General features: G+C 35.9%; 1 protein-coding gene across 10 annotated transcripts in view; it reads left to right on the top strand.

Moving 5' to 3' along the window:
• Positions 1 to 18,007, top strand: part of FOXP2 (forkhead box P2) — a 565,307-nt gene that overhangs the window by 20,182 nt on the left and 527,118 nt on the right. Inside the window, exon 1 of one of the 10 annotated variants that reach the window (XM_045041044.1) lies at positions 177 to 2,115. The exons of the other annotated variants lie outside the window; for them this stretch is intronic. The gene's annotated coding sequence lies outside the window, so the exon portion shown is untranslated. Of the gene's footprint in view, positions 1 to 176; positions 2,116 to 18,007 lie in introns of those variants that run through there. 10 annotated transcript variants of the gene reach the window in all.

The following is an 18,007-nucleotide window of genomic DNA, read 5'->3' on the forward strand; positions in this document are numbered from 1 at the left end:
GGTGGCTCAGTCGATTAAGCATTCAACTGACTATTGATCTTAGCTCAGGTCATGATCTCATGGCTCATGAGTTCAAGCCCTGGGTCGTTGTCAGCGTGGAGCCTGCTTGGGATTCTCTCTCTCTCTCTCTCTCTCTCTCTCTCTCTCTCTCTCTCTCTGCCCCTCCCCTGCTCATGTTCTCTCTCTCTCAAAATAAATATACTTAAAAAAAAACGGTGCCAAGGTTTAGGATTGGGGCAACACTTTCTGCTAAAAGAGCATCCCTCATATCTGCCCCTGTGAATTTTGAGGAACTGGAAGAAAGGAAAGTATGCAATTTACCAGAAGCAAATATATTATGTTCCTCATTTTCTTGCCCCCTTTGGTCAGGCAGTTAAGTTCAAAACAGCTGATGTAGGAATATTCTTGAGAGGAAAATCTGACTTTGTGGATGTGCTCAGAAGTCAGATATTATCTCTGCCTGAATCAGTATATCCTTGGAAGCTTGAAACCTGAAACTTACAAATTAATTTTGAATTTTGTTTGTGGTATTTGCAAGTGAGGTTACAATGGTTTATTCATGAAGTTCTCTGAAGCTATTAGATGTGGCAAAAGTAGATGTCCATTGTATTTTAAGATTGTCTCAGTTTTATATTATTTTTTATATTTATCAAAGCCTTAGACCTTATTGAGTGGCTTTTAAACATGTCTTTAGATTAATAAATTCATCACTCCATTGAAGTCTCATTTTCTGGAGGAATATGTTTTGTAAGCAATATTATACAATAAATTTAAAAGATTCTTCCTTTCCAGGTATAATGTTGACTCCCTGTTAGTATTTTTCTTGTATTCCATTGATGGATTTGGATAAAGCTATTTCCATATAATTAAATCTGGTATGTTAGGTAATTTCTTTTGCAGGGTTGCTGCTCTCCTGTTCTGGGGAGCTCGTCCTGGGCCTGGGAATTTTCTCTAAACTTGGCCTGGTTTTAAAGTTAGGAAGTTAATTTTCCTGGTTCTGAAATGGAGTGATTTTCTATTTTTGTGATAAGTCTAGTTAATTACCACTTTTTATTGGCAATGGAATCTTCTCCTTTGCATCTAGTGGTCCAGATCATTGTATTCTATGATGTGAGCTCTTCACAGCATGCTGCTGTGGCCCTCTAATACACAAGCCTCTATATTCTGTCAGCTGTCATTTTACATGCACACACTGAGGAAATTAGTTGGAAAATATTGGACTTTATGGGTTTCAGGCAGTAAGGAAGCACTAGGAAGAGTGTTTGGAAGATACTTCATACTAATATGTCTTCTGTCTCCTTCAGTGCTAGGAAAATATGTTGGATAATTTAGTCAAAGAAGCACAATCCCTTTTCCCATTTGTCTGGAAATAATTATTTAGAGGCGATATGTGCTCAGTGGAAGAAAGGTTTGGCAAGTAGTACATATTCTTTAGCTCGTTGATGTTGGGAGCATGTGTTAGTGATCCTCTAATAAAAAGCACATGCTCAAAAAGTGGTTACTGTGTGTGTGTAGTAACTATTCTTAAACAATATTGTGTCATGGGAGGGGCTTCATTTCGAGTGGGAATAATGGATCAATTTAAACCAAAGAACATAGTTTGGAATGGTGTTTTTTAATATCTAATCCAGCCCTAAAATATCTATTCATAAAATATGGAAGGTTGGGAATCCATTGTACATACTTAGAGGTCATCGCCAGTAAAATGCTAAAGTAGATAAATGGTGAAATTAGTGTTAATTAATTTAAATGTGGATTTAGCAAATAGAGAAAGATAAAAATAAAACTGCTTAGACACAGCCACATCACCTGATAAAAATGTCAACATATTTTGCCACTTCTTTAAAGTTTTTTTCCACATACTTACCATGTTTACTTACTGGACCAAAAAAAAAAAAAAAAAGTGTGAACCCGGTTGAATGTTCAATAAAAGTTCAGAATTATAATGTTTATTTTTGCGACCTCATCTCTTTTTTGTTACCTTTAGGGTTGGTCTCCTTAGACTTAATTGACTTGACTTTATAAAGTATTACTTAACTACAATTTAGACAAGAATTTTTATTTCAGGACCAAGACCAGTGTCTGGCACAAAGTGTGGTGAAGTTCTGAATGCAGGTAAACTTGTCTGTTCTTCTCCGCTTGGAGTCTGCTCTCCTCTAAAAGCAGCCATTTATGACTTTAGTGCTTCAGTTTTTTTGCTTTGGTTAATATTTTTATTGGCAAGATAATATGATTTCTTTCAAGTTTTGAGAACTAGTTTTTGTATTCAGCGTAACATTCTTCTTCCAGCTCTTAGACCTGATTATTCTTTTGGTTTATATCTTAGAATTAAGGTGTATAGGATTGTATCGAAATGCAGATTATTCAAGTGTATTTTTAAACGTAAGAATTAGAGGGGTGCCTGGGTGGCTCAGTTGGTTAAGCGTCCGACTTCAGCTCAGGTCATGATCTCACAGTTCATGGGTTCAAGACCTGCATCTAGGCTCTGTGCTGACAGCTCAGAGCCTGGAACCTGCTTCGAATTCTGTGTCTCCTGTCTCTCTCTGCCCCTCCCCAACTTGCATTCTGTCTCTCTCTGTCTCTCTCTCTCTCTCTCTCTCTAAAAAAGAAACATTTAAAAAAAATTTAAAAAAAAAGAATTAGAATGTATATTTAAGGTAGTCTCTATACACAGGATTTTATTAATACTATTAATTTAGCAACATTAATCATCATAATATTCTTTAATTTCCTAGTTTTACATCATAAATTTATCTATTAAGGTTATATTTTAAAATTGTTTTGTGGAAAAGTTACAATTTATCAGCAGACCTGTGTTATTTAGAAATTAACTTCTATATATCTAAATACCTATATTAGTTTAAAGATGTTTTATTTCATTGCTACATATAATCTTGTTAAAACTAGGTTATGTGCAATGATGAACTGTATCTAGTAATATTTGTCTGCCCTGTTTTTGGGGAAAACAAATAGACCTGCACATTTAACATATGAGGCACTCACAAGATTATAATTTAATAAAACAATAAACAAGAGAATACCAAAACTTTAGAGATTTTACTTGATTTTTTTGAGGAAATAAGCACTTTGTTTTCCTCATCCTAATTGAAAACTGTGACCCAGTGGTTTAAACCTCAAACAGGTGCCAAAACTTTTGCTGTCCTTCAATTTTGTTTACTCAGTAAAATCGAGACGTTCCAAAAAACATGGTGGATATGTTGCTGTGTGATGTTTGTTGACTTTATTAATCTATTTTAAAATAAGCTCATTATTTCCTAGTATAGTTTAAATTATATCTATATCATTGATAAAAGTGGGGACAATTTCTTTAATCAGTTATATTTTTTTATTCTAGTATCATATATTCTGTACATAGATGTCGTTAAGGTCATACATTCTATCTCATTGTCATATTTGTAATAGTATAAACCAAAATAACAGTATAAGTTTTTGTAGAGCATGATTGCAATCCTAAATGAGAATGCATTATGTCAAAATGCAAAGAATAAGTTTTGAAAGTTTGTCTTTCTACAGAATTGAGGCTGCCTGAACAGACTTTACATTGATTTTATGAAAGAGCAAGTAGATGAGTCATCTAAATTTTGTAACTTTAGGAAATCAAGAGCTCTGTTAGTCACTATAGAATTTGAAAATGCTGTATGATTTAAATGTTAACCTTAAGTCTTAAATGTAAATCAACACATTTATTCACACCTTAGCTCTTCTCTTACAGTTTGTTTTTCCTAAAAATGATTAAAGGAAAAATTCTCTGAAATCCTGTTTTTTTCAAGCAAGGTGTATGTAATTTATTTGTTAACTGTTAAATATCCGTCAGAATAGTTATGGTCTTAATTTCATCTGAATGGAAATCTCATATTTTAAGATAGAGATCTCTTTTATTTCCATGAGAGCTTTAAGAATTTAGGATTTGAGCATTTGCTGTGACATATGGTGCATTTTCTGTCCTATTTTGTATACCAGCCCATTAAGAAGAGAAAGTGAAGTAAGTAATCTAAAAATAACTCTGCTGTTGGCCTAATTTAACAAAAAAAAAAAAAAAGTCTTCTGTGCATAAGTAAAGTTCTACATTTTGTCTCCCCTGGTGGAAAATCTCTGAAGCATTTTGCCACCTATTCACAGAACAACATCTTGTTTGGCATCATAATCACAGCCAGAAGGGCTCTTTTGACTTTTTTATAGTTATATGTGCTATCCCTAGTCATAGTGCAAATCTTGTATGTCCAAAGAGACCCACCTTACCTGTTCAGCCACCCTCAAGTCACATGTACACACACCTTTTCCCAAAACACATTGATTTTCACAAAAACTTACAGTCTAAAATTGAATTTGAACTGGTATTTTTAAAAAAGTCAATGAGATTAAAAAGTACAGATAAAAATCACAAGATGTATAGTCATGTCTTTAAAAGTTAATTTTTTTCCTATTCAACTCATCTTCGTCTTATCATAGGACATCTGAAAAATAGTAACATCTTGCAAGATGAAACAAGTTTAATGAATTTCTTTCTCCTTTACCCTTTCTTTGGTGATTTTTGCTCTTTTGTTTATATTATTGTTCTTCAGCTTAACATTTTTATGCTTCTCAGCATCTTCTTGTCTTGCTCTTTGGTGTACTTAGTGTAGAAACCAGAAGATAATGGTCCTCTTTCTAACTTTAAGATTCTAGACATTCTGGACCCTTGTATGATAATACATTCAATATTGACTAGAGACGCAAAGTATCTCAATAACATGAGTATGGGACATCAACAGTGGAATGATGCATTTTCTCATGGTGGGGGAAGTAATTGGCACTAATGTTTTTAAAGGCTTTTGCACTTAAATTTAAAGGAATTTTTATTCCTTCCATGAGAGCTTTAAGAATTTAGGAGTGAGCATTTGCTGTGGCATATGGTGCATTTTAAATTTTAAAATACTTTTGAATCCTACATAAGCATTCATTCACTGATATGTTGGACTAGTATGAGCTTAGAACACCCATAAAGGATATTTTAGCTCTTAAAAAGATAAGATATGGGGCAGATAGGAAGGAAACTTTGTTAAAGAATAACATGCTTCAAGTATTAGAAGGATTGGAAGAAGAGGTAATAGCCCCATTAGGAGCTGCTATCGTAGATTGTTAAGTTAATGGCCTGCAATGAATCACCCCTTCCAGTATCCACGCCCTTCCATAGTAACTCTGGTTGTGTGTGTGTGTGTGTGTGTGTGTGTGTGTGTGTGTGTGTGCACATGTGACTGACCTTGGCCAGTGGGACTTAAGCAAATGTGATGCAAGTAGAGAGTTGCTAAGTGCTTGCACATTGGAGCTTGCCTTCTTGGAATGCTGCTGTCACCAAAGGAAGAAACCTGGTCCAGTCTCTGGGAGGATGAAAGACCACATGGGGAGATCTGGACAGTTCCAGGCCCAGCTGGCTGAAGTGAGTTCTGCCCCCAGCTGCCCTACCAGGTGAATGGAGCTGCCTGAGGGAGCCCATACCCCATCAAGTGTAATAGCCACACCACTAACTCACAGAATTATGATAAATAATAAATTGTTTTTTAAGCCACTAAACTGGGGGTTGTTTGTTATGAAGCAGTTGTTAAAGGATTCAGGAGCTTCTCCAGATGCATGATGCAGTACAGAAAGCTAACACAATGAGAGACAACTACTAAAACCGAAGACATAGAGACCTATGGTTAAGCTCCTGTTTTGCCTCTGAGATTCCTGGTAGTTAAAGTGGAATGTAGTTAGTTACAGAATATCCATTTTGAAAAAGAGGGAAGAATAGCATTCTTCAGAAAAGGGAATGTCATTTCGTGGACTAAATTCTAAGAGATTTCTCATGTCAGGCCTTACATGGGAGTAATGAGTAATAGAGAGGGCTGTATCCTTGCCAACATTCCAGCAACAGATTTTTCTGAAGGATCCTCTTATGTCTGTTTCTGTAAAACCCAAAGATATATTATTAAAGCACAACTCTGAGCTTGATTGTGTGAGGGACTAAGACGTACAGTACTCTTCCTTATTTCAGCGTTCCATAGTTACCTGTGAGACTTTATTTTCATTTCAGTTAAATCCTTTGAAACAACTACAAATTTATGTTTTTAATCCCTAACTTCTCCCTTGTGCTATAGATAAATGCCTCCAACAATGCACTGTGCATCTCTTCCTGAATATTCTTTCTTCTTTGATTTTTTTGGTTGGAATGTAAGGTAATGCTTTATTTCCAGGAGGTTAATTGTGTTCTTCCTAGCTCCGCATTGCCTTCTAGTTATTGATGTTCAGCTCCCAGAAAGAACCCAGTACTAATGGTTGGTGGTCTCGAGTCTGTTTGCCTGAAAATACTGCAGTCCTAGAATTCTAAAATTTTGACTTGTATTAGAGAATAAGAGACTGAAAATAGTAACCAAATAGAAAGACAAATCATGGAAGAAGAACCGAAATAAAAGTGAATTGTGTTCTCTACTTTTAACAATTGAAAATTTATAAATTTTGTGTGAAACAGAAGATAACATAACAATTGTTTTGAGTCACTGAATATTGTCACTTTACTTTTTAAATATTACCACATTCACTCTAATTTTCCCTGTCTCCAGGACCACTATCAGAGTCTAAGACACTTTCAACTCTTGCTTGAACTAATGCAGTAGTCTCTTAAAATATGTATTAACTATACATATTTCTGGTATGTTTTTTTTCTCTAATTTACCATTTCCCCCCTTGCTGTATCAGTTCCTGTCAGAGTGCAGTTACGTGCTAGTTACTTAATACATATTTGTTGAACAAATGGATTAGTTCTTCACGGACACTTTTATACTTTGTTTGCAGGTGCTCTGGCATAGTAGCCAGAATGATGTTTAGAAAACACTTATTTTCATATCATCCCTTTGGTTATAATAGCTCCTCATTTCTCTTAGGGGAATGACCCAAATTCTGTTCATTGCATGTTTTGGAGTTAAGAATTTTAAAATACACACAGTGGATAGTTTGAGAAGTTAACAAGTAGCACCATTGGAGCAAACCCAGATGCCATTTGCAGAGTGAGCCTACGGCCTTGGGAGAGGGAATAGGTCTGTGGGTTGGCTTTGTCCCTGGGTGCATAAATTCCTTGGAGAGCCACCCAGGACTGGACCAGTGACTCTACTGGGGAACCAGAGTGTCAGAAAAAGCAGTTACAAGGAGGAAAACTGACATGCTTTTTGGCTTATGATGACTTTCTTTACTTTTAGCCCTTTTCTGGACTTGCTTTTTGCTGGCCATAATAAATACAGGTTACATAAAATAAATGACCAAGGGAAAAAGAAATTTAGGATGATTCTAATATTATTCAAATCAGAATTTGAATTAAAAAATTGAAAACATTTAAGACATTCAAATTGAAGCTCTAAAGAAATTGAATGTGATAGCCATAAACGAGGATGGTAGGGCAGGAAAAGATGAGACTACAATGCCAGAAAATAAAGGTAAGAGTGAAAAGTTACAAGAATAAGTGTGTGATGCTTAAACAATTGAAGCTAAAAAGGGAGACAAGGGAATAGAGTATAAAATAAGCAAAAATAATAGTAAAGCATATGAGATTAAAAATTTAAAATGTATAAGCTAATTATGATTAAGTATTAATTTGGAAGAAGAGTGAGTGGAGGTGATGTGAGGAAGTTCTAGGAGGGGTTGTCTTCACAGCTTCTCCAAAAGCTTTAGGCCTTTTGCCTTTGATTCCTCAAGGGCTCTCAGCCTTTCACACTCTACATATTCTGAGTGTCAAGTCTCCATCTAAGATGATCTTCTGGAGAATACCTGGAAGTTGGGACTTCCACCCCCCACCCCAGTTGTTTTTATTACTTACACTTGGAGAAGATCACAGCAGCCACAGCAAGAGCCTGCATCCAAATAACGCTTCCCTAAACCAGGAAGGTGAAAATAATTTTATAGTCTCCAGGGAAAATTTTAACTTTGGTTTCACACATATAGATGTACTTTGGGGCATTTCCCCTATATTACCTTGTTGATTATCCTAGAATTATAATAATGCTGTATGTATGTTTACAATATACAGTATATTCATTGCTTCATTTGATCTTTCTAGCCACCCATGGGACTTTTATTATTCCCACTGAGAGGGATCTAAATCATCTTTCACTTCTATTTTGAAGTTTGGGAATCTGAGGCCCTGATAATTTAAGATATTTTAGCCTGATATTTATTAGTCAAGCTGAGATTAAAACCAGAACCTTTTGATTACCAGTGTAGTTCTTTTCTTACCATAGCCTGTTACCATATTTCCACTTACTATTTCTTAACTTCACAGTGGTTGAATGTTTTGTAACATTTATGAATGAGAATGGCAAAAAAGAATGTGAAGTCTTAATAGAAACTGTGCTCTCATTCCAGATTATGAATGAATTAATAGAGAATTTATGCCACTCATACTGTCCTTATGCATAATTTCTTATTCTCTGTGAAATTTGTCATCATTAAAGCATGATTTTCAAAATGGGAAAAATTAATGGTTTTCAGAATGACTGAAGATAGAAAAAGTATGTGATAAAGCTAAGAATAGACAGGTATAGTAAATGACTGGTTATATATCAACCTAGAATTCCTTTGACTACTCCTTTCTTTACCCAGTCAGAAGCAAGCTTTGAAAAGATCTTGACAGGCGCAGAAGTTAACATATTATTTCACTGCACCGTAAGTATGGTTATCGAGGTTTGCACGGGATGGTTGAGGAAGACAGAGAAGGTCCAGCTGCCCCAGAATGGGGGAATGGGGAGGGGAGAGGTTTCCCAGAGGAGAATTCTGGATTGTTATGGGCAGTTTGACTCAGGTACAAAGGTTAGAGATGAAGGTTGTTTTGCTCTTTAGAGTAGATATTCTCAAAGTAGTTGGCCACCTTCTGATGGACAGGGAGAGTCTGTTTTAGAAACAAATTGATCCTTGAATACAAGTTTGCTTTTTCATTCTCACAAGTGAAAAAAAAAAAACATGCTTAGGTTTCTACTTCTGTGAACAATTGAGAGCTACTTACTTGACACCCTAACTTATTAAGGCTTACTAAAAGATAGCATTCATTAACAAACTCCAGCTCATTATGGGAGTCTACTAAGGATTCTAAATATTCTATTAGAAGTCAGAGTGTTACAAAATACTTGGTAAGTTGTAGCTCCAACTGGTCATGCTCTAAGAACAGGTGTCCGAAATTACCAACATTTTCTTACGAAATGTTTTGTTATCAGTGTATAGGCAAGACATCTTAAATTGGTCATAACTTTAAAATGCTGCTGCTTGGGGCACCAGGGTGGCTCCCTTGGTTAAGCGTCTTACTTCGGCTGAGGTCATGATCTCACAGTTTGTGGGTTTGAGCCCCGCATCAGGCTCTGTACTGATAGCTCAGCACCTGGAGCCTGCTTAATACTCTGTCTGTCTCTCTCTCAAAAATAAATAAACACTAAGAAAAAACACAGAAGTTACTTAAAAAGTAAATGCTGCTGTTTTACATGTGAATTATAAAGGATTTAGATTCATCATAATTTTTTTTTCAGGATCGTACCCTTTACTTAATACATTTTGTAATTCGTATTTGTATCAGTAGTATTTTTGACTCCTGCATGTAAGAATGAAGCCTCAATCAGCATCATTTTCATCAGACCTTCTCAAATATTGGCATGAATAAGAATCACCCAGAGTTCTTATTACAAAACGGTGTCCTGGGCCCACCCCTAGAAATTCTAATTCAGTAGGTGTGTGTGGGGCCTGATAAATTAACTTTTCTAACAAGCTCCCAGGTGATGCTGATGCTGCTGATCTTCCAACCACACTTTGAAAAGAATGGATCTGAACAGATTCTTGCTAAAAGCAGACGTGTAGGAAACCCGTGCATATATTCCTGTATAATGGCATCTCCTGTCATTTAGTCTTTTTCAACGGGGAGGTAAGCAACCATAAGAGGGGATGAATAGGTGGTGGGCAGCAGAGTCTCAGAGCAAATTTTGGCCACTTTCGTAACTTGCTTTAAAGAAAAATTGAGAGCCTCTGGTTTTGAACTAGTTCGAATTGATCGATGGGATTCAAACCTCACATACCAGAAGAACGGAGGGGATAGATGTGGCTTGATTTACCTGATTATCTAGGGCTTTGTATATTGTACTCAATAATTTGCACTTATCCCAAGGGTGGTAATAAACCATTGAAGCACTGGAACTGGGGGGACGACATGATCAAAGTTATGAAAACAAGAATATAGTAAGAAGAGAAGTGCAAACCATAGTTTTAAAGCCGTGACATTTATATAGGTGAAATAAAAATAAAGGACCTGACCTCAATGAGTAGTGGTGAGGATGATAAACAGATTGGAGAGGTAGATATTAAGGTGACAATAATGATTATAATAGCAGCTAAAATTTATTATGCACTCACTGTGGTTATGGCTGATCACTCTTCAAAGCACTTTACATATATGAATTAATTTAGTGCTTACAGCAGCCTTATGATGAAAATGTGGACATACTTTGTGCAGTTTTTTGCACTTTGCATACACTGCTCTTTTTTTTTTTTTTTAAACAATAGCTTTGTGGCAACCCTGTGTCGAACAAGTCTATCGGTGCCATTTTTCTAATAGCATCTGCTCACTTTGTGTCTCTGTGTCACATTTTTGTGGTATTTGCGATGTTACAAACGTTTTTATTATTATTTGTTGCGATGATCTTATCTGTGATCAGTCGTCTTGAATGTTACTGTTGTAATTGTTTTGGGGATGCCACAAACTATACCAGCCATGACATTCTCTTAAGCCAAGGCCTAAGCCAGAGCACATCCCTAACTGCAGTTCTGTGAAGACTGAGAGAGGTGAGGAAGCTGCAGAAGAAAAGTTGGAAGCTGGCAGAGGTTGGCTTGTGAGGTTTAAGGAACGAAGCTGTCTCTATCACATAAGAGTACCAGGTGAAGCAGCAGGTGCTGACATAGAAGAACTTGTTTGTAAACAAGTTCTCCAGGGGATCTAACTAAAGTCATTAATGGGGGTGGCTGTACTAAAAAAACAGAGTTTCATTATACTGGAAGAAGATGCCATCTAGGACTTTCGTAGTTATAGAGGAGAAGTCAATTCCTGGCTTCAAAGTTTCAAAGGACAGGCTGAATCTCTTGATAGGGGCTAATGCAGCTGGTGACTTTAAGTTGAAGCCCATGTGTATTTACCACTCTGAAAATCCTAGGGCCCTCACAATTATGCTAAATCTACTCTGCCTGTGCTCTGTAAATGGCAGAACAAAGGCTAGATGAGAGCACATCTGTTTACAACATGGTTTAATGAATATTTAAGCCCACTGTTGAGACCCACTGCTTAGAAACAAGGATACTTTTCAAATTATTATTGCTCACTGACAATGCATCTGGTCACCCAAGAGCTCTGATGGAGATGTACTATGTGATTAATGTTTCCATGCCTACTAATGCCACATCCATTGTTTTTCCTTTGGATCAAGGAATAATTTCTACTTTCAAGTCTTGTTCTTTAATAAATATATTTCATAAGGCTGTAACTGCCAGACATAGCGATTCCTTTGATGGATCTGGGCAAAGTAAATTGAAAACCTTTTGGAAAGGATTCACCATTCTAGATACCTTTAAGAGCATTCATGATTCACGGGAAGAGGTCAAAATATCAACATTAGGAGTTTGGAAGAGGTTGATTCCAACACTCATGAATGACTTTGAGGGGTTCAAGACAAGGAATGAAGTAATTACAGATGTGGGGGAAACAGCAAGGGAACTAGAATGAGAAGTGGAACCAGAAGATGTGACTGAATTGCTGCAATCTTGTGATAACACTTTAATGGATGAGGAGTTGCTTCTCATAGATGAGCAAAGAAAGTGGTTTCTCGGAAGGGATCTGCTCTTGGGGAAGATGCAGTGAAGATTGTTGAAATGACAAGAGATTTAGAATGTTACACAAACGTAGTTGTTAAAGCAGTGGCAGGGTTCAAGAGGATTGACCCCATTTTTTGAAAGAAGTTCTGTGGGTAAAAGGGTATCAAATAGCATCAAACCCTACACAGAAACTGTTCATGAAAGAGTCAGTCTATGTGGCAAAGCTAACTGTTGTGCTATTTTAAAAACTTGCCACGACCACCCCGACCTTGAGCAACCACCATCCTGATCAAGCAGCCATCAACATCAGGGCAAGACCCCCCCCCCCCACACCAGCAAAAAGGTTAGGAGTCACTGGAAGTGCAAATGATGGTTAGCATTTTTTTAATGATAAGGTATTGTTAAGTTAAGCTATGTACATTGTTTTTCTTAGACACAATGCCATTGCACATTTAGTAGACTATAACATACTGTAAATACAACTTTTATATGCACTGGGAAAACAATTTATTTGACTTACTTTATTGTGATGATTCACTTTATTGCAGTGGTCTGGAACCAAATCCACAGTAGCTCTGAGGTATACCTGTATTATTTTGATTTCAGTTTTGTTTCATAGATGAGGAAGCTAAGTAACACAGAGGCTAAGTTACTTGTCCAAGACCACACAGCTGGCAAGGGCCGAGCAAGAATTTAGACCCTAGCAGTTTGGCTTCGAGCCCAATTCTTAAACCCATCGTCCATTTCATGGAATGTGACTGTCAGTTGGCTGATAGATATGAGGGAGAAGGAGGAATGTAGGATTCTGGCAGATCTGTAGCCATTTCTGGTCTAGGCACTGGAATAGGAAAATTAGGAGGTGAAGTGTGTTTGGAGTGTGATGAAATAGAAATGTGAAAGGGGAGACTGACTCAGTTTTGGACGTTTGGAATTTGAGGAGTTTGTAGGAAATCCAAGTGAAAATATCTAGTAGGCAGTGAGTATATAGATCCTGACTATAAAAATCTAAATGCAAAATCAAAAAACATGGTGGCTAGGTTAGTGTGTGGAGAGTGTTGTGAAATGGTTAAATCATATCTATATCATATTCAGTTGTCAGTGTTACATTTTAACTGAAACTAAAATTTATCTAGGGAAAACCTCAGTTTGAAAGAATTGAGAAACAATGTCGTAAGAAAGGCAAGGGGGTGCCTGGGTGACTCAGTCCATTAAGCGTCCAGCTTTGGCTCAGGTCATGCTCTTGCAGTCTGTGAGTTCGAGCCCCACGTGGGGCTCTGTGCTGACAACTCAGAGCCCAGAACCTCCTTCAGATTCTTGTGTCTCCCTCTCTCTCTGCCCCTCCCCTGCTCACGCTGTGTCTGTCTCTTAAAAACTAAATAAACATTAAAAAAATTAAAAAGAAAAGATTGGGCAAGGAACTCCTGGCTTATTTAGTGCAGAATTCAGGAAACAGGGAGGTTTGTTGGTGCACAGTGTTTTAAAGAATAGTTACATAGAATAGGAATTTATTTTATGTAGCCTCAGTAGTCAGAATAGGACCAAACAGATACAAGTTCTCGAAATGTAGATGTCCAAAATGGGAAAGGATTGTCCAATGGGTTAGTGCCTACCAGATATTGAAATACCAATTGGAGTGTCATGTAAAAGGGGTATTGTAGAGCTAATTCTTACTTAGCATGGATTACTGAGTCCATCAGACTTGACAGCAATGTAATGAAATAATTTAGGTTGTTTTTTAATTTGATTATAAATTATTAACTTTTGGTATTTAGAGGTCTTTTCTGAGTTTTTCTTCATAAAATTTGAATTTGAAGTAAGCCATTTTCCTAGGCATCAAATACGTAAGTCGTTATCATGTAACATGAGAGTTGCTGGAAATTTGTAAAGGATTTTCCGTAAATACCAGTCCACCTCTCATGATAGCTTTAGTTGTTTTAGCAGAATGCAGTTATTTAGTTGCAGAAATTATTTACCATATCAGTGATTGCAAATAAGGTGGCAGAGTTTTTAATTGCACTTAGAGAAAAATGTCAAAATAAAGTGTAGTTCCTCATTACTGGATTTATAATCTTCGTATCTACTTTTTTTCTTGGCCATTGGGAGTTTTGTTACCAGCAATGAAATACAACCCTCATGCTGTACTGTGTAGGATAGATACTGTAAATTTCTGGTCTTGCTTTTCCATTGATCTGGATTGCCATATGGGAATCCTATTCAGCTGATCTTTATTTCCTGAGTCAGAAATTCTGTTTTACCATCTTTGGGGCTTTCAGCAGCTATTCTCAGTGGGCTGTCAGGTATTGCACATGAAAGAGAAGGTTCAAAGGCATAGAAAGAAGGTTCAGGGCTGAAATGTTTACACTGCATTTTAAAAATTTTTACAAACATTTTCTAAGCTGATGGATCAGCATGAAAGCTTAGCAGATCTAAGACTTTTTATATGGTATAGTATAGGTACCATTTGAATACACATAATTTTTAAGGAGTCGTATGGTAGTCATCAGTTATAGATTTGTTACAGAAATAACTCATTCGTTCATGATTTTTCCTGTAAGCACAACTAACAACATTGTGATTAATGTTGTAAGTTTTTTGATTTTTTTCTACAAGTTTTTTTTATGTCTTACTATTCTGCTTTATTTTGCATCTGACAATTAGCATTAAACTGAGGGAAATTACAGTTTACAGTAGAGTAAGAAATTAACAACTTACCTATATTTTTTATAATAAAAAGATTTTCTGAGGTTTTGCCACTTTTTGTGTTATCAACTACATATGTTACATAGTAACCAAAATAATGATTTTTTTAAAAAAGGTGATAGAAGTATAAATATGGAAAAGCCAACTATAAGTTTATCACCTACTTAATAAAATGTATCGAGAAGATACCTTATCATAATAGACTGATTTATAGCATAGTGTTTTTAATGTGTCAGTAGCTTGTTTGAACATAATCTGATTCTCTGTGAGTAGTTACGTATCACACATTTGTTCATTAGTAGTTATGTATCACACATTTGTGTTAGACAACTTTGCTACTTCTCTTGGCTTCGTGTACAAACAAAACATTCAGTATGGAGTATAAAAGTTTGGTGAAGGTCTTGTGTTTATCATTAAGTACAGAAATGTTTGTAGAATGTTTTTAAAAACACTCTAAACTATTTGAGTTTTCTACTATACAGAGCATTTTCTTATTAAATAGATTTTTGACATTACGGTAAGCTATAACAGAATGCCTGCTTCTGGGAAATTTATATACATTGAAAAGCTTTTTAAGAAGATGAAATTGGTCTTGTGTTTGGAATTACAGGAGAATTTACAGAGTGAGCATACATGTTTAGCAACTGATGTACCAATTTTTTTTATTTGATTTTACTTTTATGGGCTTCTCTTCCATTTTTATCCAACCTGTGTGTGTGTGTGTATGTGTGTGTGTGTGTGTGTGTGTGTTTGTAAAATTTGTGTAATGTACACATATCTTCTAATCATAGCCAGAGTAGGTATTTTTTTTTTTTTAATTTCCCAGTTTTGTTGAGAAATAATTGATAGACGTTGCAAGTTTAGGCACACAGCATGATTGTTTGATACGTATAATATGAAATGATTACTACCATAGGTTCAGTTAACATCTGTCTTCTCGGATAAATATGATGAAAAGGAAAGAAAGGAAAAAGGAAAATGCCTTATCTTTGTGATGAGTTAATTTTTGTGAGTGGTCTAAGATAGAGGTCCAGTTTCATTTTTTTATATGTGAACATTCAACTATTCCAGCACCATTTAATGAAAAGACTGTCTTTCTATTGAAAGACTGTCTTTCTATTTTGGCTCCTTTGTGAAATATTAGTTGACTGTGTATGTTTGGGTTTATTTCTGGGCTCTTGATTCTGTCCCACTGGTCTATGTGTCTGTTTTTATGCTAGTATCATATTGTTTTGATGATTATTGCTTTGGTATAGCTTGAAATCAGGAAGTGTGATGCCTCCTGCTCTCTTCTTTCTGAGGATTTCTTTGGCTATTCGAGGTCTTTGATGATTCCATACAAATTTTAAGAGATTTTTTTTTACTTCTCTAAAAAAAATCATTGGAATTTTGGTAGGGATTGCATGTAGAGTAGTTGTTTGTAGATTATTTGGCCCCAGGGAGTAAGTACGTTTATGAGGAATATAGTACTGGGAACACAGTCTATTCTCCCTTATTTCTAACCATAAACACGATTGTGCTTAATAAACCTAGGGCCATTTTCATGTCAAACTCTATCGATGCCAATTTTGTGATTTGAAAAGTGGTGATACAATAGCATGTTAAAAGCATTGACTTTTATTCTAATCATGATTTCATTAAAATCATTCTATAATTTTTTAAATCCAAATTCTCTTTTGGAGTGGATGCCCAGGGTTCCTGGGGTTTCTTGTAATATCTGGAGATATGTTTGTTATTTGGTTGCACTGGTAGGTTGCCTTTTCTAGTCTCCCAAAGGACTCTGATTTTAATCTATATTATAACATGACACAATCTGTTGTTACAGACTTTTCTCAATAGACTTTGAAATCTTCATGGTCAGGGATTATGTTTTACCCTTTTTTTCCAAGGCCAAGTAGTACATAAAGAGACAGTGAGCTAAGAGTGTGGTTGGCCTGTTAAAGGCAGTTTCAGAATAAAATACACTTTCTTTTTCCTCCTCTTCATTCTCTTCCTCTTCTGTTTCTTCTTTTTCTCTGTCATCATCCTCTCCCCCTCCTCCATCTTCTTCTTCTTCTTCTTCTTCTTCTTCTTCTTCATCATCATCATCATCATCATCATCATCGTTGTTGTCTTCATTATCTTGTATGTTGAGTATGTGCAGGAAATCGTGATAATTGCTACAGTTAATGATTACCATAATTCTTACCAGAACTCTATGAAGCATATATTTTATTGATGAATGAACAAGAATATAAACATTAACTTTCCCAGTGAGGCATAACTAATAAGCAGTGAAATCAGAACTCAAACCCAGGTCTAATACCTGTACTCACAGAGTAATTCTATACTCACAGCCACTGCTGAATTTAATCCTGGAATCACAGGGCAGTCTTCAGCTAATTTGGTGGATTTCTGTCACTAAACATGCATGGCCCAGTATTTAATTTTTTTGGCCATCTCTCAAATTGCCTCCTATCTAACTCTAAGTAAAAGTTTTAATAAATGAGTAGATGAATGAATTAATGGTTATCATATTTGCATTTTATTGGGTAGCCCTTGGAGTAGTCAAAGATCTTTTAATTCAATATTTTAAAAAGTAAGAAATGCATAAGTTTTCCTATTCACTGTTCAGAATGAATGCAAGTTAATGACGACAATATTATTATGTCTTCTTAAATAACTGTATACTTTAAGTGCAGTGTGAATCTTCTCTTCTGTACTTGGATTATAGTGCATGTATATTATATTAATCTAAAATGTGAGCCCATAGTAGCAGCCAAGGATCCTAGACTTCCATGGCTTAGAAGTTTCCAGGAGAGAGAATAATAACTGATGACTGTAAAGAATTCAGAGATCTTAAAAATCCCCTGAAAATCCTTCAGAAATCTTCTCTGGGTTATCTGATGTTGCTGTAGGCTATGAAACCTCACCATAGCTTGGATCCCTGGTGTTCAGTGAATCAAGATTCCTTCCCTTCCTCCCCACAACTCTCCTATGCAAAGCCCAATCGCATCTCAATTTTAGAGCAGATTATCCAGTAGAGGGATTCCTCTTTTGGTTCCACATTGATAAGATGCCATCTTTGTCACATGCCCATTACAGTGTTATCCATAGTTCACAAAACACTCATGAATATGTACTATGAAAGTTGTACATACAAAAGATATTTGGTTCCAGTGAAGAATGTTACCTTTCTTTAGTGAGATTAATATGAAGAAATAACAGTTAATTTGAATTTCATATGAATTCCTTTAGAAATCCACTGCATGCAGGAAGGTACTGTGCCGTGTCTTTGGGGGATTTAAAGATGTAGAGGACATAGCACCGTTCTCAAGAAACTTAAAATATACTGAGGGAGATGTTTGTGTAAATAGCTAAGTATAATGTAAGATCAAATGAATTAAGTGTTAAATAGATAACCAGAAGCCTATGGGAACGTTCTATTTTAATATGAGTTGCAGAA

Source organism: Felis catus, chromosome A2 (genome assembly GCF_018350175.1).
Source record: "Felis catus isolate Fca126 chromosome A2, F.catus_Fca126_mat1.0, whole genome shotgun sequence".
Taxonomy (NCBI): domain Eukaryota; kingdom Metazoa; phylum Chordata; class Mammalia; order Carnivora; family Felidae; genus Felis; species Felis catus.